Source organism: Podarcis filfolensis (genome assembly GCF_964270895.1).
Source record: "Podarcis filfolensis genome assembly, chromosome: 12".
NCBI classification, from domain to species: Eukaryota; Metazoa; Chordata; class Lepidosauria; order Squamata; family Lacertidae; genus Podarcis; species Podarcis filfolensis.
In genome coordinates this window covers 41,683,817-41,711,386 of record NC_139614.1, presented here as the reverse complement: position 1 = coordinate 41,711,386, position 27,570 = coordinate 41,683,817, and the positions used below count along the sequence as shown (strand labels likewise).

The following is a 27,570-nucleotide window of genomic DNA, read 5'->3' as shown; positions in this document are numbered from 1 at the left end:
CTTTTGATGGGGAGCAGTTCAGACTCTGAGGCTGAAGCAGAGGAGGGGGTCAAGAGGCCACTGCAGAATTCAAGGACTCTCCCTCTCCTGCTGTGACAAGCACCCCACTCCCTTGGTCTCCAAGAACATGCAGTATAATGAGGTGAGCAGAACAGAGGCCAGAGGTGCAGAGGCGTAGTTTGAGACTGCTTGGGAAACGTTTGGGAGGAGCCTTAGAAAGGGTGGAAGGCAGGGACCTCCAGTCCTGGCAACTGCTCCATAGAGGCAAGACCTCCTAGAAGTGTTGATAAGCTATATGCCGTTTCCTTGAATAAAGAGTTAACTTCACTGACAATGGAGCCCTGTGACTTTCGTGCTGACCAGCGTCTGACTCCAGCCCTGACACTGACCACCAGTGTCTCTGCAACAAGCAAGACTTCATTCTTAGTCTTAACACTGTAACGTGGCAGAGAGTCATTCAAGATCTTTAGCAAAACTTTACAGGCAGCACTTGAAATTAGCCAGAGACAGGGTGTGATTGAAAATCTGGACAGTAAATTTAAAATTTGCAATTTTGTAGCATATTTTCAAATATTTATTTAAGCTCTTTATATGCCACAACTACCAAAGTGTCTCAGCAGTGTACATCATCATCATCATCATCATTATCATTAATGAAGCAAGTGGTCCTCACTGACCTGGTGCCAGGGGCGTAGGAAGGGTGATGATGATGATGTGGCGCTTGGAATGTTGTCCAGGAGGGAATCTAGCCCTCAGGCTAAAAATGCTTCCCTGGCTGTACTCTAGGGTAAAAGACATTTGGAAGAAATAAAGTTTTCAAGCAAATCAATTATTTTAATCTATGCTATAGTAGCCCCACTAATCCTGCTTCTGGGAAAGTTCCATGTGAGCAAGACCCTAAGGCAGGGGTATCCAGAAGGGTATTCCCAGAAGGTAGGGCAGGGGCTACCTCAAAGTTCTGAGCAACCCCTGAGAAACAAACTCCCACAGTTTAATGCACACATTCCAGAAGAAGGAAATGAAAGATTCTGTTTTATATTTTCTTTAGGAGATAGAAAGCCATTTGCAGCAGCAGTTTCTGCCTGCCACAGAATTTGGAAACTGCTATCCGCTGCCATCCTGCTGCTTCTCTCATTCAAACATCAGAATGCCTGCCATAAAATGTGATGAGGCTGAACTGCTGCTCGCCAACAGTCTAGTACTGCTGGGATTTTATTGTTTTTCTCTATCAGTGTCTAATTCTGGTAAGAATAGCCCCATGTCAGCAGGGGAGAGAATAGCAGAGTTGTTGATTGCTGACTTATACAGTGGTACCTCGGGTTAAGTACTTAATTCGTTCCAGAGGTCTGTACTTAACCTGAAACTGTTCTTAACCTGAAGCATCACTTAGGTAATAGGGCCTCCTGCTGCTGCCGTGCCACCAGAGCCTGATTTCTGTTCTTATCCTGAAGCAAAGTTCTTAACCTGAAGCACTATTTCTGGGTTAGCAGAGTGTGTAACCTGAAGCATATGTAACCTGAAGCGTATGTAACCCAAGGTACCACTGTATTCAATGGGGTTGTGGGTTTTTTTAAGATTTCAGCTGCAACTCAAAACAAGGTGGGTATTATCCCATACTAAAGAGGGGAGTATCTTTCACCAGAACACACACACACACACACACACACAAGCAAAAAATGTTTTCCCCAATGCTTACTTGAAGGGGATATTGCCTATTATCCACTTGCATTTACTAAGCTATTGTAAGATGCTGAATCAATTGAGGGATCTGCTTCTATCTACACATAGCCGACCTGACTCAGGGTCAAATATTACAGAATCCAAGTTGAAACTACTAAAATCTCAACTGCAGGGAGGCACTCCATAATGGGGTTTGTTCGTGTTTTAAATGCACGTGGCAGGTGAATGGCTCAGACTGTGTGGAGAATAAAACAACACACCTAGGTTTCAAGAAACTGTATTTTGAAGATAACATTTCAAAACTTCACAGTTGAGGATGTGCTGTCAGATACCTCTGGGGAAACTTCACATGATTCGCCCACTCAGTAGTAATCTGTTTGCAAAGCTGTCTAATGTTGAAAAAAGCAACATGCAGTTTTACTCTACATATGCAAGAGACTCTCAACAGAAGAGTGTCTGATGACATAAGCCACCAGAAAATAAAATGAGATGAAAATATATTAGAACATAGAACATGCATTGTTGTTTTTCTGGATGGGGTGGTGGTGGAAATCATGAATATTTTGACCCCTATGGGAGGGGAGAGTGGTCTTGTGCTGTTTTTCTGCTTGCTGATTTCCCACAGGCATCTGGTTAGCCGCTGTGAAATCATGATGCTGGACTAGATGGGCCACTGTCCTGATCCAGCAGGCTCTCAGCCAGTTATAATAGTAGTAGTAGTAGTAGTAGTAGTAGTAGTAGTAGTAATAATAATAATAATAATAATAATAATAATAATAATAATAATAATAAATTATTTATACCCCGCCCATCTGGCTGGGCTTCCCCAGCCACTCTGGGCGGCTTCCAAAAAAAATATTAAAATACTGTAATACATCAAACATTAAAAACTTTCCTAAACAGGGCTGCCTTCAGATGTCTTCTAAAAGTCTGGTAGTTGTTGTTCTCTTTGACATCTGTTGGGAGGGCATTCCACAGGGAGGGCGCCACTACCGAGAAGGCCCTCTGCCTGGTTCCCTGTAAATTGGCTTCTTGCAGTGAGGGAACCGCCAGAAGGCCCTCAGAGCTGGACCTCAGTGTCCGGGTAGAATGATGGGGGTGGAGACGCTCCTTCAGATATACTGGACCGAGGCCGTTTAGGGCTTTAAAGGTCAGCACCAACACTTTGAATTGTGCTCAGAAACGTATTGGGAGCCAATGTAGGTCTTTCAAGACCGGTGTTATATGGTCTCGGCAGCCGCTCCCAGTCACCAGTCTAGCTGCCGCATTCTGGATTAGTTGTAGTTTCCGGGTCACCTTCAAAGGTAGCCCCACGTAGAGCGCATTGCAGTAGTCCAAGCAGGAGATAACCAGAGCATGCACCACTCTGGCGAGGCAGTCCACAGGCAGATAGGGTCTCAGCCTATGTACCAGGTGGAGCTGGTAAACAGCTGCCCTGGACACAGATTTGACCTGTGCCTCCATGGACAGCTGTGAGTCCAAAATGACTCAAAGGCTGCGCACCTGGTCCTTCAGGGGCAGTTACCCCATTCAGGACCAGGGAATCCTCCACACCTTTTTATATTGAGGTTACATGATAAATTCACCATTCTGCTTTATCATCCCCTACCATTTCCTACTAAAAGGTATGCAGATATTGGAAACACAAATCCAAGTTTCTTAACTTCAAAACATCAATGGAGCTGACCCAGATTTGATACAAACACACAGAGGCAGCCGAATCCTGGAAAGATCAAAACAGACTTAAGAATTAAATGTCAAGAAGTGATAGGTCTCTTCTCAGTTCACAAGCTCTCGGCAAACATCTGAGTTCTCATTCACGCCAATCATCCTCTTGGGGTGGGGGTGGATTTAATAGTAAACAGCCATTGCAAATCCAGACACCTCTCCAATAAGGGTGCTTGAAAGAATGAGGAAAGAATGGTTTCATATAATACCAGCATGGACAACAAGGAGTCCCCCAAGTTGTGGGTGCACACCAAAAGACTGCAAGACTTTAATATATGGCTCCACTGACATCATTGTGGTTGGGAAATAACTTCCCCCATTGTCTGCTGGTTCTTACACCATCTGTTTTATTGTTTGCAAGCTCCAAGACCCCACATACTAGCAGGGATGGAAACCTGCAGACTCCAATTCCATCAGCCCATTAGCATGGTCAAGGATAATGGGGGTTGTAGCTCAGCAACAATTGTTTCATTGGTATAGATACAGGCAAAGGTGAGCAGCATCAACAACATGTCTCCAAACACAGTGTACATCCAAGATGATGGTGTGACTTCACTGACTTCCTTCTTTTCAGGTCCTTAAATCATTGCCAAGCATAAAAGAATTTTGTCCTGAAAACCCACCTTCTACCATCTGAAGTATTTCCATTAGCCGCACACAATAATAGGCGCACACACGTACTGTGAACTGTGTCAGAACAACTGGTGTATTAGGCTCTTGAAGTCCATCATAGTGAGCCTCCACTCTTCATGAGACTTACTTGGGAGTTACTGTCCTCTGAGTAAATAAGTAATGTGCAATACCTCACACATTTGTAAACCAAAGAGAAGTGGCCCACAGCTAACCAAGTTGCATAAACTAGGAGAGGGGATACTGGCACTCCAACTGTTGCCCAGTCAAAGGGCTTGGGTGGGCTGAAAAAGTCAAACTTCCCTTAGTAGCTTTCCCCCTCACCTTTAGACCCTCATACCCTATCCCACATACTGTACACACACCACAAAAGTAGAGCTGTGCTGGATTATACCAATAAAGCTGTGGCAGATCAACATCCAGTTTCCAACACTGGCCAGATTGTTTGATTGTTTGTTTTGATTGAATGATTGATTAGAAAGTATTTCTTAACTGTCCATTATTGAAAAAATCTCTAGGCAGTAATCAAAAACCTCTGGAACAGTAGCATAAAAATATAAACCTTATGGGCCAGTAAAATCCATGTCACAAAAAACAGAAGTCTTCACAAGGTGTCTGAAGCAACAGGTGGATGATGCTTCATGCATAGCAGAAGGAAGAGAATTACGAAATTAAGGGGCAATGGGAGAAAATGTCCTTTTCTGGATCCCAGCCTTCTGATAGTCTGTGGTGCCATGAGTAAAATTTCTTCAGATGATGTAAGTCATCTTGCAGGTCTATAGACAGGCAGTTGCTGCTTCTGGTAACCTGGTCCTCAATTGTTTACTAGGTACTTACTAGATACGTCTAGTAAATCCACAAACAAGGAATGAAAATAACAGCCATCTTCTATTGTTGGTCTCAGCCATCTGATATTCAAAGGTATCCTGCCTCTAAACAGGGTGATGTCATTTAGCAATTATGGTGCTCAAAATCACGCAAAACATGAACACATGCTCAAAGAATGAGACATGTGGCACTAAAATGAGTAGCTGTCAGCAGAAAACTGGCCAGAAAGTTCTGCTTTACTGGACCAGATTTAATGAATGCTCATAGCTGTTCTATGATTAGTCAGCTCTATGTACAGAAAGATCACATCAACAAACAAACAAAAATCATTATTATTTTTTATGATTGGATGTCAAAAAGGCAACTCACACAAAAGCACGTATACCAACGCAGACATAAAACTCATAGCCTCTGATCTTTAAATGACTGTCCAAAAATGAAAGTGATTTAGCTTCAAGCTGCCGCAACTGTTCTAAAATACTTGACAGTTTTATCAACAGTCATAAATCATGCACATTTCATCATCAAAGTCAGTGTTGATACGTCAACAAAAACTGCAGCCCCACCCCAAAATCATTTTCTTGCTTACTCGCGAGACATGAAAACTCTTCTTGAAAATGGGTTTCTGTTGGGCTTGAATGTGAAAGCAGGATGCTGTAATGTAAATCCACACGGAATTTTATCCATCTAAAATATTTCTCCATTGCAAAGCAGCCCCAGAGCAGGTTGCAGTTAAAAGTCAAGAATATAACATATTATACACACACACACACACCCCAAAAATCATAAAAAACAGGAAAAGCAACCAATCATTTTATAGCCAGAGTTAATTAAGAACCAACAAGCTCAGCACTAAGATCCAGCAGAAGTCAGGGTGAATAAGGTCTTCAGCTGATGCCAAAAACTTGGAACCCACCCAACATTCACACTCAGATCTATCTGGGACTCTAGTTGCTCTACTACCCTGCTGGGAGGGTCTGAGATTTGTGCAGGCAAAGTGTGAGGCTAGGTCAGCAATCTGCCACTGCGTCGCTGAAGGAGCAGCCAGAGACCAACCTGGGGTACCAATGTGACGAGCAAAGGGGGGAGCCGGGGTGGGGCTATCCACATATCCACAACAGCTACTCAACAAAAAAGGGCTTGCTTGTCAACAGGGCCTTCGCTCCTGTAATGTCTGTGGTTTCTGCCAGCCAGTCCCAGAGTGCCAGGACTGATTTTCACTTCTGGCCCTGCTTTTGACTGTAACAACTGCTTGGCATCCATCTGCTCGGGAGGTAACAGAAGAGTGTGCCTTCAGGGGTGAAGTCAAACCACGGGAGAGTTACAGCACCTGCAGAGACCAATATAGGAGAGACGTGTTTTGTTGCAGATGGGACAGATGGAGGCGTCCGGTTGTGCTGATGAAGGTGTAGCTCCTTCCTCGGAGGAGGTTGGATGGACATCTGTGATGGATGCTTTAGCTGAGATTCCTGCATTGCAGGGGGTTGCAGAGGGATGGCCCTTGTGTTCCCTCCTTCCAACTCTACAATGTTATGGTGTTTCATCTTTCTGTGCTCCCCCAGCCACCATTCCAACGAGACTCATTTTATTCCTACAACCTGTTGCCCGGACCCTCACACCTTGGAAACTATTCCTTGCTATTTGTTGATTGACAAAACAGGATGTGGCAATGTTAATATTTAAGATGGAGCTTCCTGTCTATTTGCTCCAGAGAATTGCTGCTGATTCTCAAAAGCCTCTTGCCTGTCCTAGTGAGAGCCATGAGCTTTGGAGAAACACAGACAAAAACTGGACGTTCAGGCTATTTTAGCAGGGTGGAGAAAAATCTGGTACCCTGTTGTCATGCTATTCCCCTCAACCATAACTGCGGGAGGGCAGCACACAGCTCATGTAATCCATGGAGAAACATGAAAGCTCAGTGGTAAATGGCCAACAGCATGTCTGCTCTGTCGTGTGATTAGCTTACACAGCCACAAGCACAGATCACATAGAAAGAAGCAAGTTGAGATGGACTGAGCCACATTCAATCTCTATGCTGCACTTACACTGAGAAGTTTGCTAACCATGCCAGATATGCATTGCAATTATTTTTCTCCACAGGTAGGCTGGTGTTGGGGAAGGTGCTACTGAACATGAGCAAGGGAAGCTGGATTGTGCACCTGCCAGTCTTAAATAATAAAGCTTCTCTCAGAAAGGAGCCTGCTTTCATTTCCTAGGACAAAATGAGCCTTTTTATCTATTAATATCAGTGCACTACTGAAGAGCACTCACTCTTCTGCAACCAACTTGCAATGCTTTCCACGTGTTGGAAAAACAAGACCTTAGATTTGCATTTGGGGATTTGTTTGTTTGTTTCAGTTGGTTTCCAGGAAGGCACTGGGAGCACAGGCCAAGGTGAATTAGTAATTCTTGCCCACACTGAACGACAAGGGGTCTATAATGACAGATCATTGCAAAACACCAATTCTGCTGCTATATAAAATATGGTATAGAGAAGCAGCACTATTGTAGGTGAAAGAGAAAGACAGAAGGAGAAATACATACAATCAGACAGTACTCCTTATTTATCCTGTTTCCAATTCAGCTAAAACCTACTGCCTTTGTTTCTGCATGGTCTCCTTTCATATTCTGGGGGAGATTTTCAGAGGCGATTCTGTTTCCAAAATATAAATAATAACTTACTGTAGTCAGCATGTGTGACCGGAATCAGATTAAGCTTCACAGAATTGATATGATAACATCATCTGTTCCATTTGTCACACAAGGAAGGTAAAGCAAAGGACCAGGCTGTTGTTTTTAAGTTTCACTGCAGAATAAATTTGCAAAGACTGAATACAATAGAGTTCGTTGCTATTACATACTAAGCAGGGGTCGGAAACTCCAGACTTCCTGATCTGCCTTGACTTTTACCCAAACCCTGAGATACATCAGCTGCAGCCACGAGAAACAGCCTCTTAGAATTAAGGACTAGAATGCCTCTGAGCACATGCCAAGCCCAGGAATTTGTTTCTAGGACCCACACTGAGCTCACAGTCCTGTCACTCAAAAATCCACTCCCGTCTTTTATTTACAGTATTTATTAAATTCATATCCCGTCCCTCCTCCCTAAAGAGGCAGCAAACATACAAGCAATAAAAGAAGTGAAACATTTTTTTAAAAATTCTAATACAGAGACAGACTGAAAAAGACCTCTACTTAAAAGGCTTTTGGGAAGAGGGAGGTCTTCAGTAAGTGCTAAAAAAACAAAAATCGTCAAACAACTGCGAGTCAGGCTTTGCTGATCTACTGCAAGTCATACAGAGAAGATCCTAATCTACCCTCTGCTATGAAGATCACTGAATGATCTTCCCAGGACCAGGTCAAAGTTCTGAGGGACCATTCAGCAAGATGTGCTGAGTAGACCCATTTCCCCCTTGCTATTGTCACTATTGCTCAGGTCTCCCTCTGGACCCATTCCACACAATGCTCAGAGGAAGAACACAATGCTTGCAGAGCATCACTGCTCTTTCTCCTCACTCTTGCCTCTGCTCGCATGCTTAGAGGGGGAAGATGGACAAGCATGGAAGCCAAGAGTCTTCAGATGTTGGCAATGGGCCTCCTGATGGGGTGTGGTTCTCAGCAGCTACCCAGCGCCTGGCATCCAACCTGTTCTTCCTGTAATCATCAACAAATACGAAGTGAGCAAATACCGGAACCAAGCTGAGCATTGCCTGTCATAATGCTTCCATTTTCCTTCCATGAAAGGCTGTTGAGAATAAAAGAACATGTGTGGCATGACTGCGAATGAAAGCCGGCTTCTAATCTTCTTCATTTAATTCTGTGGCACTGCCCTAATATATCCTCCTGCGAGCCAAGCAGCATCAAATTATTGAAAATATCACCTAATCACTTTCAGGGGCTCAGGAACTGGAATACAGGTGTCACGCAGTTGCTAACAATTCAGCTTACTGCTCTCATTTTACGAGCCAGAAATCAGGGTCTGTAGGGGCCTTATTTTTAGAAAGGTTTTATTGCTGTTGTGTTGCAGACAAACATGTTCTAATACTGTTCTAAAGAACAAACATCACAAGGGGCCTTTCAACAACATAGTAGTATTTGGAATACCACACACAAAGTCTGCGGGAGTACAAAAAGCATATACTCCCTTGCTGTTTGAGAAATCCCTCTGCTCTGCTAAGACAAGGTTTCTGCTAAACCTTGCAATTCGCAAGTCAACATAACATTACTTAACAACAGCAACAACAACAACAACAGACCTCTTCCACCATGCAAAGAAAATACATTGTTTTGGTAAGTTCCCTGAATGTTCACTGTCAATATTTTTTTCAGGTAGCTCAAGTGGGAAAACAAGCCAAATTACCTGGGCATGGTTTGGCTGTGACCAGAACAAGCCCCTAGATCATGGGGGCCTAACATGCAGCCCATGGGCCACATGTGACCCTCTGCAACATTTGAAGCCCCCCACAGCCAGGTAAGCAAGGTGCTGAACTTTGGGAAGGAGGTGTGAGGGCTCTGGCAAGGTACTAGCGCTTTCCCTACTTTGGGAAGGAGGTGGGAGTGCTCTAGGACCTTGCCAAAGCCTTGCACCTTCTTCCCAAAGCCGGGCGTCTCACCTGGCCAGCTTTGATAAGGCAGTGGAATTTTGTCAAATTTTGTCAAATTTTGGCCTCGCTCCCACCCCCACCCCACTCCCGGCATTTTTGAACACTTAAGATTTTGGGACGTTCTTATGCACTGAAGCAATTTTTTTACGCAGTATAATTTCTATTTATATTGATGTTTAATATTACTGTAATTTAATCCTATGAATTGTTCTTTAACTACATCATCATTTCCCCACAAGAATCAAGCAACCACTGGATGGACTCATCAAGCAGCCAAATATATGGACTGACACCATGAAGCCATAAATTCTGTTTATCCTTAGTGACAGAGCCACCACTACCACCTTTGGCTATACTTAAAGAGATAAAAGAGTCCTCTCTCAAAGGATTATTTTTAAAAAAGAAATAACACATCACTTACATCAAATCACAAATGCCACTGATGTCCCTAAGCTGTCCCACTCAATTGGCTTTCTTACGTCAAACACCACTCACCAACTGTCACAAATTCATGAGACTTCAGACATTCTTTAACAAACTAGTGAGGACCAAAAACAATAATAATCTTAAGACCACTCCACAGAATTGCGAGCTAATAATATCACAAAAGCCGATCTCTCTTCCTCTGTAGACATACACCCACATATTTTATGGCACAATGCAAAAGCAGAACAAGTTGATCACAATATTTGAAAACTAAAGCAACACTCTACGTGCAAGGCCAAAAGCGGATATTGAAAGCTGGAAAGCGGAGCAATCAAGAGATAAGAGCAGAGATTTAGCTCTCTCAAACTCTGCAGGCAGTTTACAAGGTTATCAGCATAAAACACAGAAGACTACCGAAAAAGCCCAAAGACTAGTTCACCTAGCATTTGCACAGCGCTTTCATAGCACATGAATTATCATGTTTAGGGGTAACCAAGGTGGTGTCATCCAGATGTTTGGACTATAGCTTCCATCATCTTTGACCACTGGGCCTGCCAGTTGGGAATGATGGGAGTTCCTAATCATATGGAGAGCACAATGATGGCTACCTCTGGTTTAGTTTTAATCCTAACAATAACACTGTAAGGAAGTCAGAATTATGACCCGCCCCCCCCCCAAATTACAGAGAGGAGGGACTGAAGCTTACAGAAAGTGTGAGTCGATGGCAGAGGCAGAGACAAAATTTGAACCAGGGCCTTCTGAGTTGTAGCTCAATCTCTTAGCTACTGTGCTGCATCAACTGGTCATATTATGTATTTATAAACGATTTCTGTTCTCATCCTGAAGCAAAGTTCTTAACCCGAGGTACTATTTCTGGGTTAGCGGAGTCTGTAACCTGAAGCGTATGTAACCAGAGTTACCACTGTAGCCCAAGCGGGAGATAACAAGAGCATGCACCACTCCGGCAAGACAGTCCACGGGCAGGTAGGGTCTCAGTCTGCATACCAGATGGAGCTGGTAGACAGCTGTCCTGGAAACAGAATTGATCTGCGCCTCCATGGACACCTGTGAGTCTAAAATGACTCCCAGGCTGCGCACCTGGTCCTTCAGAGGCACAGTTACCCCATTCAGGAGCGTTGAGTATCATGTTCAAAAATATGGCAGTAAATGTCAAAAAATGTAGAAACTGCAGGGGGCGATAAACAATTACCGCCCCCCCCCCCCGCCAAAAAAAGTCTGATGAACTAAAATAGCCAAAAGTTCAATCTTGTCCAAGAACAAATAGGCAGTCATAAGATCATCAGCTGCCTATGATGATGTGTGCAACTGTAAGAAACTCATACATCTTTACTTGCAGGCAAAAAAATTAATCTGAAATGTATCACATCTATGTCCCAGCATCACACCAAAGCCAAACAGATTACAAAAGCAGCAGGTATTGAGTTTGGTGTAACACAATACACAGTCCTCATTTCCAAAAAGTATATTACACTGTATATGACTTACTGCCCAGCTCATTCTTCAACCTAATCCATTTGCAGATATTATTGAAAAGACACAATGGATTATAACAGAATGGCCATCTGCAGACCGTGATTCTGCTCCCATTTGTCATGACTCTGGACCTGAGCACAGACTCAGCAGGACTTGCTGAACCCAAGTCCCCCAAGCCCAAGATGTCTGAGAACTCCAGAACCAAGATGCCAGAGACCTCCTGAGTCTGGACTGCAGCCACCTATGTTCAAGGACAACAAGTGCCCAGGATAACTGCCGCCAAGGGTCTCACACTCCATAGTTCAAAACAAGGTTACCTTCACTTCCTCCTTCTGGCACTCACTCTCTCTCCCTCTGTGCCATGGGATTGCACTGTGCTTGCTACCCATAAAGCAGTTTGTGTGACTGCATGCATGTATGCACATGGATGTATGCATAGATATGCAGCATTAGTCTAATGTCTCTACTACGCGCACAGATGTGCAGCATTAGCCTATGCCTCTACTATGGCCAAAAGTGTACACCTAAATCAGGGGTCAGCAAACTTTTTCAGCAGGGAGCCAGTCCACTGTCCCTCAGACCTTGGGGGGGGGGGCGGACTATATTTGGGGGGGGTGAACAAATTCCTATGCCCCACAAATAATTCAGAGATGCATTTTAAATAAAAGGACACATTCTACTCATGTAAAAACACACTGATTCCCGTATTGTCCGCGGACTGGATTTAGAAGGCGATTGGGCCACATCCAGCCCCCCAGGACTTAGTTTGCCTACCCATGACCTAAATAGAAGGGAAAGGACAAACTAGAGAGACCTTCAAGAATGAAGGAGTTTGGGTGGTGTGGATTTCAGGTAGTAGCAAGGAAGGTCTCTTGGAGAAAAACTGAAAAAAAAACCCACCCTGCCCAGAACATGCTGGAAGAATGTTTTGCTAGGGCTTGTGGTTTTTTACATGCACTTTTAACACACTGTTGACGCCATACTCTGTGGAACATTTTCCCACTTGCTGAAGATTTTTCAGTTGTACTTATTGAAATGGTTCTGAATTGCCTTTAACTTTCCATTTAAAAAAGAAAGCCAGTATATAAGAGTCTAGAAATAAATGAAAACATATCTAGCAATGACTAAGGTTATTGCAATGACAACAGCAAGCTGTATCTCCCTTTATGTCTCATATTGCTTCAAATTAATTTTATCTTGTGGAAGAGCAACAGTGATGATACTATTGCTAACTTACCAACTAATGATTGCAAGGGAAATGTTCAGAAAAGCTCTTTAATCAACAAGGTTCAAGGGAGGACTTGGAAATAATTGTCAGGGATACGGCAGCAACTGAACAGCTTTGAATACTATGATTCCATGAATACGAAGCTTCAGGCATACAGAGAATGGGGAGGGGAAAGGGGAGAGAATGAGTGCAAAGCACTTCAGTCAGGGAAGGACCTTGAGAAACCCTGCAAACAACCTCTTAGATCTTAATTAAAGCATTCAAGGTTGACTACTCAGAATTTCTGTTATTTTATACACACTTGTAATAGTTACCGTATTTTTCGCCCTATACGACGCACTTTTTCCCCTCCAAAAATGAAGGGGAAATGTGTGTGCGTCCTATGGGGCAAATGCAGGCTTTCGCTGAAGCCTGGAGAGCGAGAGGGGTCGGTGCGCACCGACCCCTCTCGCTCTCCAGGCTTCAGGAAGCTCTGCGCAACCCTCGGTAGACCGGCGCCACTTCGCGCCCGCCTCCCGATGGCTGCGCAGAGCTGCCTGCAGTCCCGGGGGGAGCGCAGCTCTGCGCAGCCATCCGGAGCGGGGCGCGAAGTCGCGCCCGCCTCCCAATGGCTGCACAGAGATGCCTGCATTCCGAAGCCTGGGGAGACCAGCGCGACTTACCGCTGGCCTCCCTAGGCTTGCAGATAGCAGGCTGTTCTCGGGGCTGGGATTGGGGGAAGCTCGGGCTTCCCCCGCGCCAGCCCCGCGCCTGGGGGGGAAATAATTTTTTTTCTTTATTTCCCCCCCCCAAAAAAAAAACTAGGTCCGTCCTATGGGGCGGTGCACCCTATAGGGTGAAAAATACGGTACACATTATAGAACTGCTGTTATATGGTCATCATGTAGGAAGCTACAGGGAGCTTATTCTCAGCAAAGCATCTGATCTGAGGGAAACAAAGCAGCTTTCCCCCCAAAACCTCAGAAGAAATTCTTAAAACTATGGAACAAAAGTGGGATCTGCCCTAAGTTGCAATTGCCATGATCTGGGAAATCGGCAGATCAGAACCTTAACAACTTTTTCCTGGGATCAAAACATGAGCATGTCATTATGAAGTTAATGGGCTGGTTTTGTTTCTTCCTACTCGTGCCTGGGAGAAACAAACCACAATCCCTGGCTCAGTGTTACGTCTGAATCAAGGATCACGGCCTCTTTTGCTCCAGCAGCAACCAAGGCAAAACTTGTAGCACCTTAAAGACAAATAAACTTTTGTAGACTAGAGTCCACTCCATCCACAGTCATTCTCAGCTTTTCAAATACATATCAATTAAAGGTTAAACATATTCAAAGTAAGAACAGTGACCTTTCAGGAGTAATTGGTGATAAGGCAATTATTCCCAACCTGCTGTGTTAATGAACACCTGTGGTGGGACCAGAAACCCTTGTTTCTATTCATGTTCAGACTGATAGAATTTATCCAAGAGTTGGATTCTAATTTGGAAATTTTAGAAGCCTTTAAAGTTTGTTTGTTGAAAAATACAGTGTCATAAGAGTGAAATGCTGCTAAAGACTAATGCACCTAGCCCTCTGGAAAACATATCTTGCATTACTTTTGCCTTTCAGCACCTTGAAACATGGACATGCAGGTCCCAAAAAAAAGGGATGCAGAAAAGGGAGGTATGGGGAAGTCGTTGAAATAAGGTTTAAGAAAAAGAGGTTAAGAAATTATACGTGTTTATATGTTTGTTTGTTTATGTGTTGTTAGTTGTTAGTTGTATTGTGTTATATTATATGTTGGAAAATCAATAAAAATTTATTTTAAAAAAAAAGGACATGCAGGTCCCAGATGACAGCGTCCTCAAAATTCCACTGGAGTGGAAGTATTTGCAACTGGCCCCACAGAGACCCAGGTGGTCTCCAGGGAAAAGTGTGGCTATCTACCAGGTCTTGAAGAGATATCTGTTCTGACAAGCATTCCCCTGATCTCCTGACCTGAACCTCTTGTATTGTTTTAGTCACTGATTCAACTGTTTTAATGAGGGTGCTCTTTTAATGGGTTTGTTTCATTGTACATTTTAATTGTGGGTGTTTGTTGTCTTTATTGCATATTTAATCATGTTTTTTTAAAAACCAGTTTTACACTTGTCAACCTTTCAGAAGCCACTTTGACAAGTAGGCAGTACATATGTTTAATAAAAAATAATAATAACAATAATATTAACAGTTTTGGTTGGTGCATCGACTGTGCCCTTTTCCTGGGCAAGGATAGCTTGGCCACCGTGACTCAAGCACTGGTAGCCTCACTTTTAGACTGCTATAGTGTGCTCTACGTAGGGTTTCCTCTATGTTTGGTCTGGAAGCCACAGCTGGTACCAAGCACTTATCAGGCCAGTGCTGAAGGATCTGCACTGGCTTGTCCATTAGCCACCAAGTCAGTTTTAAGGTCCTGTTACTTAAGTAACTCTACCTGAAAGAGAAGATTTCCTCTCCATTGTGTAACTGTTTTTCATACTTTGCAAACCCCCTATTTTGACATTAAGACTATTCGGATGACCAAGAGTCAAAGTAGACCAAATTCTGAATGAGGATATCAGTACATTCAAAATAAACACTATGCAAACATACACAACAAGTCAAAACAAAAAAAAAAATTCCTTCCAGTAGCACCTTAAAGACCAACTAAGTTAGTTCTTGGTATGAGCTTTCGTGTGCATGCACACTTCTTCAGATACCTGTATCTGAAGAAGTGTGCATGCACACGAAAGCTCATACCAAGAACTAACTTAGTTGGTCTTTAAGGTGCTACTGGAAGGAAATTTTTTTTTTTTTTGTTTTGACTATGGCAGACCAACACGGCTACCTATCTATACACAACAAGGTCTGCTAAAGCTGTTGAATGAGTCCTGCATTACAATAATAAAAAAATCTACTCTTGTTTTTAAAAAAGAGGCATTCATGCTGATTTATAGCGGCCGGTGGTTTCTGCTCAGGCAGTATCTCAGTCTAAACATGGCTCTCATGAGCAGAACTCCCCACAGGCCTGCAGCTTCTAATTATGTAAAGGTCTGGAATAAAACCCGCACATTGCAGAAATCAATAAATATGGTAATAAGAGAAGAATCCCCTTGCTGCCAAGTTCAGTAAGCCAAAACATAAAATGGGAAATTGTTTTCTCTGTGAAAGTTGTATCATTGGAGGCAGCTTATTCCTCCATCAGTGTGGCACCTTTAAAAAGCCTATGCAAAAGACCTACTGATCAGCACCAATAGAGAGACAAGGAGAAGGAGAAGGTTTCTGCACGTGATTCTAGTTGAAGATGACAGAGTCTTATGACATTTTGACAATATGTCAAAATGACATTATTGATGGCACCGAGGTAGGGGATAGAGAAAGAGGACAGAAACTAAAGGCCACGTACAAAAAGACGCCAGAGACATCTGACTTTTTCTGTAACCAAGATAAGGGCAACAAATGGACTGAAGCTCACAAACATTCCCAAATACTTAATCATGGCTAAGCAATTGTGGAATGGGATATGGGATCTGGAGCTCCTTCCCCATGGCTCCTCCCTTCTGCAGCTCAAATCCCAGCCCCTTTCCCTGCTTGCCTAAACCACAGCTATAGGACTGCAGGAGCAGCAGAGAAGAAGAAGAAGAAGAAGAAGAAGAAGAAGAAGAAGAAGAAGAAGAAGAAGAAGAGGAGGAGGAGGAGGAGTTTGGATTTGATATCCCGCCTTCACTCCCCTTCAGGAGTCTCAAAGCGGCTAACAATCTCCTTTCCCTTCCTCCCCCACAACAAACACTCTGTGAGGTGAGTGGGGCTGAGAGACTTCAAAGAAGTGTGACTGGCCCAAGGTCACCCAGCAGCTGCATGTGGAGGAGTGGAGACACGAACCCGGTTCCCCAGGTTACGAGACTACCACTCGTAATTGAATCCAGAACCAGGATTTCAAACCAATCAGGGTTTCAAGTTGGTTACAAACTCTGCTAAAGAATGTCAATAACACACTTAACTGCTGTTAAGGCTAGCAGGAGAGAATTTGCCCTCAGAGGATACCATACAGTACACCCCCAAGGATTGCTTCCAGTTGTTTAACCATGATTAAGCATTACATGTTCCCAAGCCCATTAACAACTATAGCAGCTCTGTGGTGTCAGCCCATGTTATAATTATCTTAACACTGTAAGCATATAATTGTGCTTTAGTTATAATTACATTGTATACCTTCCTCCTCCTACATGCCTCCCAAAAAAGTATTAATGATTTCCTAAAAAATAAACCTTAAGATTGCCTAAAATTTTACTTAAGAACTTTGGAATACACAGCACACACACATTCACTGTATGAATTGCCAATTATCTCTGTTATGAAGTGGCATAATTTAACCCATAATAGAACTATGATATAGTCCTATAAACTAATACAGTCCTTCTATGTGAACTAATCCTATTATATAAACTAATATGATATAGTCCTGTAAATGAATCACCAGCACTATCTTAAATTCAAATTACTGTTCTACATGAGCCACAGTGCAGAATGAAGGCTAGTTTGGGTGAGACAACAAGTGCCAAATTCTAAACAAATCTGTGAGATACTGATAAGCGCTGTTGGAGAAATTAAGACAAAAAGATGACAGAATTGCACACGCTTCTCACCTTTTCCTCCCTAGTTACCTGCAAAAGATAACCTACAACAAAGCACCTAATGAAGCAGACTCTATTCCATGAAAATTTCACCATTATAAATTTGTCAGTCTTTCCTGTGCTGTGAAGTCTCTTCATTGTTTCTACAGCAAACATGAAATGTAGTCCATTTACTGGCGACACCCAGGGATAAAATGCTACAGCATTAGCAGAGGAATACAAACGTTCTGGCAGCAATAGAGCCCTAACAGTGCAATACCATGAGTTGTAATTCTGTAAAGAGAAAACTGCAACCTGAATTAGCAAAACAGACCTCGCTGATGGTACTGGTCCGCCGAGGGCCTTCAGACATGGACCACTTGCACAGAACCTATCAGGAAATGGAGATGGCACAGCTGGCGATAATGTGGCAGTGCTGATTTTGGAATTTACCAAAGCGACTGTCCATGTTGCATTCCTCTGATTCAGGAATGAGGAATTTATGGTGCTCCAGATGTTGCTGTGCTATAGCTCTCATATTCCCAGACCACTGACCATGCTGGCTGGGGCTGATGTCCAACAACATCTGCTCCCCCTTCCAGATTTAAGTAGGAAGTATGATTGACGAGTTCTTTGGCACAGGACAGAGATGGATGGCAAGCAACTGCAGCGCTGTATAGATCAGGTAACTAGTACTAACCACATTTATCATTTCAAGTACATACTACAACATACACCAGGAAATAATTTAACCAATAATTTCTCTTCCTGATATTCAAGGATCGGCATATAGCCCAATGTACTACACAAGTGTGTGCCACAACATGCAGACACCCCACAAAAAAAGTCACACGATAAAATGTCAGTAAGAGTTTAGCACTTCCGCATGTGGTCGATATGTATCATTTCAGGAAATGTTTATTGTTCTTCTATTTTTGTCACAAAGCTTTTTAGTTCTAACCCATGAGATCTCTTGAATCATCACCGGTCTTCCTTTTTTAACCTTGATTTCCTGCTCACTTTCCACTACAACGTTGTGCAGTTTCTCCAAGGCGGTGAAGACTTGGAAGGTGCGTGCATCTCATCGTGTGCTGCAATGATTTTTAAAATATATACATTGCATTAATCTGTGTTGCCCAATAGCTTCAAAAACCTCTCATTACTGAAGACATGCTGGATAAGGCAAAAGGTCTATTGGTTCCAGCGTCCTAAATCCCAGTGGCCAAAAAGATTCTGATAGGAAGCACCAAGGCAGAACATGACTGCAACTGCTCTCTCTTGCTCTTGTTATGCAGAAACTAGTATTCAGAGGCAAGATGCATTGTGACAGCTGTCCACGTATCCCTGCTTTCTGCTTCCTGCTCTTCACCTAGTCACAAATCTATAATTTTTATTTATCCAGAATATATATTAAGCTAATTGGCCTGTAATAGCCTAGATCTCTTATCAAAATTAGTGTTCCATTGGGCTGATTATAGTCCTCTGGAGCAGAGGCTGAACTTAGGGACATATTCTTGTCAAAAGGTCACTAACCATGATGTGTTCTCCCCCCCCCCTTCTCTCATCCCCACTATTTGCCTCAGTTCTTCAGACTCCCTTCCTGTGAAAGGTAGTTCAGGCGAAAAATTCATTCAGCTTCTCTGCAATCTTTTCCCCCCTCCTCAGCAAACCTTAAAGCTTTATTGATTATTGCTCAATAACCAGTTTCCTGCTTCTAATGTATTTAACGCTCCTTTTTATTGTTGGTCTTTATGTCTTTAGTGATATGCTCCTCTTTTTATACCATGCTGCCTGCTTACGTTTCTTTTGTTAAAGTTTGTGTTCCTTTTCATTCTTCTCATTTGGGCAAAGACTTCTCAATTCTTGAAGGAAGTCTGCTCATTAACCATACTGTCATTCTCTTGGCCTTAGTGGCACCTTTCTTGACATGTGGAATACATTCTAGCTGAGTTTCTATTATTGTGATTTTTTTTCAACCCATGAGGATTCCAGAGCGATGTGGCCCGCTTCAAATTCTCTTTCAACTTCCTTTTAACCAATCCCCTCATTTGGGAGAAAATTTCCTCTTCTGAAGTCAACTGTGATTGCAAGGACTTTCTTGGTGATTGTCCACTTGCGTATATGTCCAATTGCACTCTAGCCACTGTTTCCAACTGCATCCACAACATTCAGCCACCACTTAGCATTAGGTTTGGGGTCGCCTCTCTAGCTGACTCCATGTCCAACTGTTCTACAACAGTCACTTAGGGTGTCTGCATTTTACCAACTGTTCTACAACAGTCACTTAGGGTGTCTGCATTTTACCTCTTTGTCATCACTAGAACACACTTTGACAATCTGCATGGGGGGAATTGTTGTTGTCACCCATTAACAACAACACTTTCTCCTTTGAATGCCCATTTGATTCCATACTCCTCTTCAATATCACCCTGAAAATGTTGGTCCTCCATACCCAATTACTACTGAGGTCAAGTTTTGCCACCTATAGCCAACCTGTGAAGTCTACCCCCCTTGGGATTTCTAGCTCATTTGGCTCCATGCCCTCTTTGACATATGGAGAAACACCTGTACACTCTTCCCTGGTGTCCCAATGAAGTTTGTAACCATATCCTATTGGTTCTTTTCCTCAGGGGTGAGTTTAAAAGCTACTCTACCACTTATTTTGATATTAAGCATAAGGAGACGGGTACCATTTTTGCTCTCTCTTTTGGTTCACAATGCTCGAGAGGTCCAAAACCCCTCTCTTCACTTTCTCTTCCCCTCACTGACATCCTCCTTCCCTAAGACCCTCATCATCCATGATGACAGAACAGGAGCTGCCAGTTTGGGGGGTGGGGTGCTGCCATCACATCCCTAAAATCCCCATCTGCAAGCCTGTAAGCTTCTCCAGGTCAGCAACCTTGACCTCAATGGAATGAACTTGCAGCTGAGAAGCCAGGAGCTCATTGCACCCAGCACATGCTGCAATTTATGTTGAAGTGGGCAGGTAGCCGTATATGTTATACACTGCAAGAGAGAGGATAGCTCACACACCCCTGTCAGCTATCCACCTGCATAACTGTTATATATTGATATGAATATAAATTAGCCATGTTACGAAGAGAAGAAAATACTGCTTTTCTTTTTAGACCCCGCTCTCTGAGGCATCCCTCACTACCCCCAAGTCAGAGAGATAAGGAAATCCCTTATGCAGAAACTGCACAGCTGTTCTAACATTCTGACATATTTTTTTCATCTATTTTGTGATTTGTATACTGCACATATTCTGAACACAATGCTTTTGATAATTACAAAACACCAACTGGAAAATAATTCCTTTGGCGGTGGCGGAGAGGGAAGCTTTCATCCCTATCCAACAGCATGCGCTCTGAACAAGGGACAAATTAGTACTACGCATACTGGCACATTTATGGTATTTGAGAGTCCTTGGAAGCCAGCTGCTCTTCATCCATCAATAAAAGCAGACCCATGACAAATTTCATGTGACCAGTTGTAGGAAACATCATGGGATTTCTGCCATGAAGGCTATCTAGTTCTACGGCTAGAACAAGCACTTTGCTTTTAGTTCCACATCGCAACCACTTTGTTTCAACTGCACTTTAAGGTCCCTTCCCCACTGCAATAGATAGAAGTCCCCAAGCTTAAGAGCACAGTCCGAAAAAACTTTTCAGTGGTCAAAAATTGAACCCGCACAACTCACTGCTGCCCTCCCTCCTCTTCGCTGCCATTCTTCAACTGTTGCATCTTTACTTGCTCTTCAACAAAACTTTTCATTTCCCCTCTTATTCTGCTACAGTCATACCTCCCCCAACCATTCCTGTAGTCCTTGCAAGCTCCCACACATGGGCACCAGGGACAACTTTTTAAAAATCCCTGTAACTATTCATTTTCTGCAAGTGCCCATGAGCAGCACTTTGAATGACTCCCACGCACTCACTTCAGATGCATAATTTTGTCAGCGATTGGAACATAGTTATAACACAGTTGATATCCTCATTAAATCCAGAAACAAAAACAGGGTCATTTTTTCTAGTATAGGACGTGCCTTTAAAGTCAATATCTACCCAACTGAAGTAAGAACTCAAGGGGAGTTATGAATCATCAGCCAACCGGTTCTGAGGAACATGCCCCTTCAAATTTCACGCCAAAGTATTTAAAAATAATTATCGTCAGAATGCCTGTATTCTAAAGATTGCCAGTGCAACTCCAAAAGATACACCAGGGAGCCTCCTGAAAACATTAAAAATATATCCTAATTCAGTGCCAAGAGATTTCAAATACAGTGGTACCTCGGGTTACATACGCTTCAAGTTACATACGCTTCAGGTTACACACTCCACTAAGCCAGAAACAGTGCTTCTGGTTAAGAACTTTGCTTCAGGATAAGAACAGAAACCGGGCTCTGGCGGCGCGGCGGCAGCAGGAAGCTCCATTAGCTAAAGTGGTGCTTCAGGTTAAGAACAGTTTCAGGTTAAGTACGGACCTCCGGAACGAATTAAGTACTTAACCTGAGGTACCACTGTAGTAATGTACCCTTAATGACATATACAAGTAGCTCTATATGTATATTATTTACTGTGCATAACTAATTCTTGCTTCTAAGATGCTGAGCTTTAAAATAAAGAACTTGGAATTATATGACTGTAAAAGTTGTGGACAAGAAGAGGGAATAATGGATAAAGTGAAGGAGAAGAGGACAGAAACTGAGGATTCATGAGAAGTAGGGGCTCAATTTTGACACTCCCCATAACCAGACACCCCCAAAACAGCCATGCCCCAAGGAGAGTTCTCAAATGCAGGCAACTAAGCATGAGTTTGATCAAACTGCGGGAGGCAGTGGAGGACAGAAGTGCCTGGCGTGCTCTGGTCCATGGGGTCACGAAGAGTCGGACACGACTAAACGACTAAACAATAACAACAAGTTGATCTATTATTATACACATGCAGACATAGCAGCACTTTATGCATGCCTGCAATCCTATGCATTTTCCCTGAGAGTAAGCACCACTGAACTTAATGATACTACTTATTTCTGAGTTGCATAGGTTCAACCTGAAAACTCACTGAACTTTAATGAAGCATCTTCTGACAGCTGGGTACTTATCGCTTACTTACAAATGTAAGCAGCCCTGCAAAGAAATGTTGCCCTTTAAAGTACTAGGCCCATCAATTAACCTTGCTAAAGGAAAGGGGGGGAAATAAATAGCTTGCTTAATTGTTTTCTTCTTTCTCCAACTTCCTGAATGCTAATCTATCACAAACAAACTAGAAAGTCTCAACATTATTCATTTGTCAGAGCCAGGGTGGTCTGTAAATTACTTCAACACAGATGAAATTATCACTCCTATTGTGGGGGGAAAAAACCCTGGAGCTACACTTTGCTATCTTCCCCTCCACAACACCACTAGACATTCGTTTTGAGAGGAAACAAGGAGCAAGACAGCCAGGCGAAGCGCCTAATGACTGCAAGACCCCACCATCCAATAAGATATTTTAAAGAAAGATAACATATTCATGATTGCAGTTCTATTTACTGAGCATGGAATTCTCAATATACATAAGTTCCCAATGAAGAAAAAGGAATCCCTTAATGTGCACAACTTTTTATGCAGCATTTCAGTACTAAACACTGAATGAATGTTCAGAATGAAGGAAATAGAATTAAGTTCATCAATTTTTTGTTTATTCATTTTTGCTTTGTCATGTTTTTTAAAGCTGGAGGCGAGGAAGGTAGACATCCATACAGAGAATGAAACAGAGGACAACCCTCCCATTTTAAAAAATGTATCTCAGTCAATTGCCCTACACTTATTTCATTTCTGCCATGGGTCCATTTTTAGTGCAAGTTCTTCCTGTGGGACAGCTGTAGCATTTGAAGACCCACAACTATAAGCATGAGGCCAGTGATATGGGTGAGTTACAGAATCAGCAACTTCAATGCCCGCAGGATACCCATTTCCTGTCACGTGCCCGCCCCACCAGCCTGTGGTTGTGGGTCTTGGAAAAACTGCAGCTGCACCACGGGAAGAATATGCTTCAAAGCAGTTCCTGTGACAGAGCTGTAGTGTGCAAAAGGAATCCACACCAGGAGGGTGCTAGTTCCATGAGACAGATAAAATCAGTCAGTCCAACCCATGTGTTTCGGGGGCTTTAATTGGGATTGATGGGAGTTGTAGTCTCGACATCTGGAGGGCACCAGGTTGGCAAAGGCTAGGTTACAACACAACACCACACAACATATGCTACCTTAAGTGTGTGTGTGTGTGTGTGTGTGTGTGGAATCCTTCAGTCAAGCACATTAAGCAGTCATAATCAATAGAGGAACCGAATTCTAAAACCCAATATGCCGCACTCACTTGCTGAAAAGAGGAAATACAGGACCAGTGGCTATCTTACTGAACCATGCCCTAGTAAACTACTTCATGTTTTGCTACCAACTCTGCAATGAGGAAGGAAAAACAGTCTTCCTGTTACTGACGAAAGCAAGTTTTCCAGGGGTAAAAAGGACAACAAACAAAAGGGGAAAGTTTTCTGAGAGCAAAAGCAGCAGAACAGAGATTAACTCCACAAGCATGATAACTGGAGAGTGTGGGGGGGAAGCTATTGCTTTTCACAAACTTTTCCTGTATCACAGAATAGAATTCCATGCATACCTTGCACGCTCAATGTTTCCAGCCCAACAAGAGTTCAGTGCGCTTATGCTCACAGATTTCAGTGGGCTTTTGTTCCAAATTCTGTGATGGATGGTGGTTAATACCAACTGCTTCTACACTGGGCATAACTAGAAAGCAGCAAGTATGTGTGCAGAGGGCGGCAGCAACAGAATGGGCCTTTTCTGTGGTGGCTCCCTGTTTGTGGAATGCTCTCCTCAGAGAGGCTCGCCTGGCACCTTCATTACATATCATAGACCCCAGTCAAAAGCATTCCTCTTCGCCCAGGCCTCTGATTCATTAACCAATCAATGACCTTTTAAACTGTGAAGTGTTTATTGTTTTTGTTTGTTACTATGTTATCTATGTTTGTGTTTTTATATTGCAAACTGCCCTGTGATCCTCAGATGAAGGGTGGTATAGAAATGTAACAAACACCTATTTTTTTTATCCAAGTTGAATAACTCTTCCAGTGACTGTCTAAAGGTTCTCAAGCTTTTTTCTCTGTGACACACTTTCAGAATAAAAATGTGCTCACGCCACGTCCAATTTCTCATTGACAAGAAATACACTGGAAAGCACAACTAGGATTGTCCTCCGTATCACTTGATGCTCTTGCTCTCATTTTGAAAAGATATCTATCCATATTCTGCCAACAAATAAAACTTTTTTTATATACTATACTACACTGAAATGTTTTGATGTTTCTGTGATTGTCCTGAAATCTTCCTGCCACTCTTACCATCCTCTCCTACCACAACCTTTGATTCTAGACCTCTGGTCTAGAATCATGGTCAGTTCACACAGTCAGAATTGGGTAGCAACACTTTTCTGAACCACAGTAGTTTGGCTAGAGGCTGAAGTTACATGTTCAAACGCTCCCCCATGGTGGGGCGGGAAATAAACACAACACCCTATGTGGAGAATGTGATTCTTGAAATCACATGACGCTACTTCCAAAGTTCTCGCCCCACTTCCTGGAGGGCGGGGGGGGGGGGAGAGAACCTCTTCTTTCTTTGTTGTTTAGTCATTTAGTCATGTTCGACTCTTCGTGACCCCATGGACCAGAGAACACCAGGCACTCCTGTCTTCCACTGCCTCCCGCAGTTTGGTCAAACTCAAGCTGGTAGCTTCGAGAACACTGTCCAACCATTCATATGCCTGTTGTCTTTGTCCATGGAGTTTTCTTGGCAGGGATACTGGAGTGGCTTGCCGGTTCCTGCTCCAGGTGGATCACGTTTGGTCAAAACTCTCCACTATGACCTGTCCATCTTGGGTGGCCCTGCACGGCATAGCTCATAGCTTCTCTGAGTTATTCAAGCCCCTTCACCATGGCAAGGCAGTAATCCATGAAGGGGATTCTTTCTTCGGTCAACACAAATGCCCTAGAGAAGAGGTAGCACCCTCTGCATATTGCTGGAGCCCCATCCAGCAGCATGCCAGATGTTTATGGCAAATGTTCAGGGACGTTGGGAGTTGTAGCCCAATAATATCAGAAGGGCAGAGAAAAGGCAAAGTGTGGAAGCTGAGCCACTTGAGCTTTGTACGCTTACCAGGATGGGAGACTCCTCCAGCAAGGCAATCCTATATAGGAGTAATTCTGGTTGAGTTCAATAGGGCCTATTCCCAGGTACACACACAAAGACAACTACAGTCTGAATATCTCGGAGCCAGTGGTGGATGGTACCCATTGGGACTGGCAGGGCAGAAGGCAATGAGCCCAAACTGTAGAAGGAACCAGAGCCAGAGCCCATGACAGGCAGTTTTTCCGGTCTGGTCCCCATCCTCTTCCTGAGTTCTACAAAGGGCAACACTGAGGCTAAGGAGGAGAGGGAAGCTTGATGGCCAGGATTGGCCTCTAGGCTAAGTAAGAAAAAAGGCAGGTAGCAGCTAAGTGAGGACAGACTGAGGGTAGTGGATCCAATGTTTCAGCTCCCACTGCTCAAACAATATTATTATTGTTGTAATAAAGAAATAAACAATAGACTACTCTGGTGCTGCCGCTGACTTGTTTTAATATTGTGATGAGTATACACGGCTGCTACCTCCCCATTTTAATTCTCTCAAATGAGGAATGAAGACAAGGGTTTTAGAGGCTTCCGTTAAAAGTGTAATTAATTATTGTTGTGGGCATGGCAAGAACCTTGCAGCACACATGCAAAATAAGAAGGAAGCACAAACTGAAATGGGTGTGTATGTCCTCTTGTAACTAAAACATATCCAAAGAGCCAATCAGGCTTGGCCACCTTCCTTTCTGAAACCAGGAATGAGATGCCAGAACCAGTAAATGTGTTAGTGAGAGACCATGTACAAGCAAGAACTATCCAGCAGACATTTCTCCTGTTAGCACAGCAGCAAGAGAGTTAAAATTTATCCTGGAAAAGCAACAAAAAACCCTCAACTTCTAAAGTCTAGTGGCCCCTCTTCAGAAATTCCGGCACACCCTAACGGACACTGCATATTTCTCCCTTTGAAAAGGGCATCAGACTGGCAGACGTCCTAAGTGCCTTTTACACATCAGTGATCACACATGAAATTTCCCAATGATGAAAGGAAAAACACTAACATGCAGCATAAAGAAAAAATGTGAACTTTATGCTTCCAAACCCGAATTTCAGCTTAAGTAAACATGTTCAAATATGCATTGTAAAAAGTGCATTCTACAGTTGAGTAAGGTCATTTAGGTAATTTTCAAAGCACCATGAATATCCATCAACTTTTATCTCCCTCTCTCCCACCTACCCCTAGAATGGGGCTTATCCCATTTTATCCTGTCCATTGGGTTCATAAGGGTGAGAGGTATGGCTGGCTCAAGGCTACCCAGGGAGCTAGATAGCAGTTTCAGACCAACACTAAGAGACAATCCACTATATCACACTGTTTTTAATATGTTAGATATTATACGCTAGTAACCCCATGTTACTATAGGTAGTAAACCTCAAACCAGTATCAACAGCTTGCAAAACTGCTTACTTAAGCAACAAAACATTAGTTCTTTTGATTCCACATTTTCAATTCGTTGTACTCAGCAAAAGGAGAGAAAAATCTCTTCCACAGCTTTGGTTCTCAAAACTCTGGAAAGGGAAACAGCAGACAGATCAATTCTCAGCTCATCCCTTGCAGGAGTCGTGCAGAAAGAAGTATTTTCACCTGTCACCCTTTTCTCACCAGGCTCTCTGGCATTACCACCGAGATGCACTTGTTCAGAGAAACGGAGAGCAAGACGTGATGTGATAGGAGTTTATAAGATTATGCATGGCATGGAGCAAGAGGATAGAGAAAAGTTTTTCTCCCTCTCTCCTAACACTAAAACTCAGGGGCATCCAATGGAGCTGAAAATTCAAGACAGATAAAGTACTTCTTCAAGCAGTGCAAAGTTAAACTGTGGAACTCACTCCCACAGGATGCAATCGTGGCCACTAACTTTGGGTGGCTTTAAAATTCATGGAAGAAGACAAGGCTATCAACACCTATGAACCACAATGGCTATGTTCTACTTTCATTAGCAGAGCCATTACACCTCTGAATACCTGCTGCTGGGGATCGCAGGTGGGCAGAATGCTGTTGTGCTCATGGCCAGCTTGTGAGCTTCCAATAGGCAGTGGTCAGCCACTGTGAGTAGGGGATGCTGGACCAGATGGGCCATTGGCCTGATCCAGCAGGCTCACCTTATCTTCTTATATCACACAGCCTTGAAT

General features: G+C 43.2%; 2 long non-coding RNA genes across 2 annotated transcripts in view; both read left to right on the top strand.

Moving 5' to 3' along the window:
* The window catches only part of LOC310746367, a 345,446-nt gene that overhangs the window by 269,859 nt on the left and 48,017 nt on the right, over positions 1 to 27,570 (top strand). The window lies entirely within an intron of this gene.
* Positions 11,498 to 14,875, top strand: LOC310745297. The gene is made up of 3 exons (XR_014540072.1): positions 11,498 to 11,702; positions 14,221 to 14,243; positions 14,437 to 14,875. It is a non-coding gene; the product is annotated as an uncharacterized lncRNA (long non-coding RNA).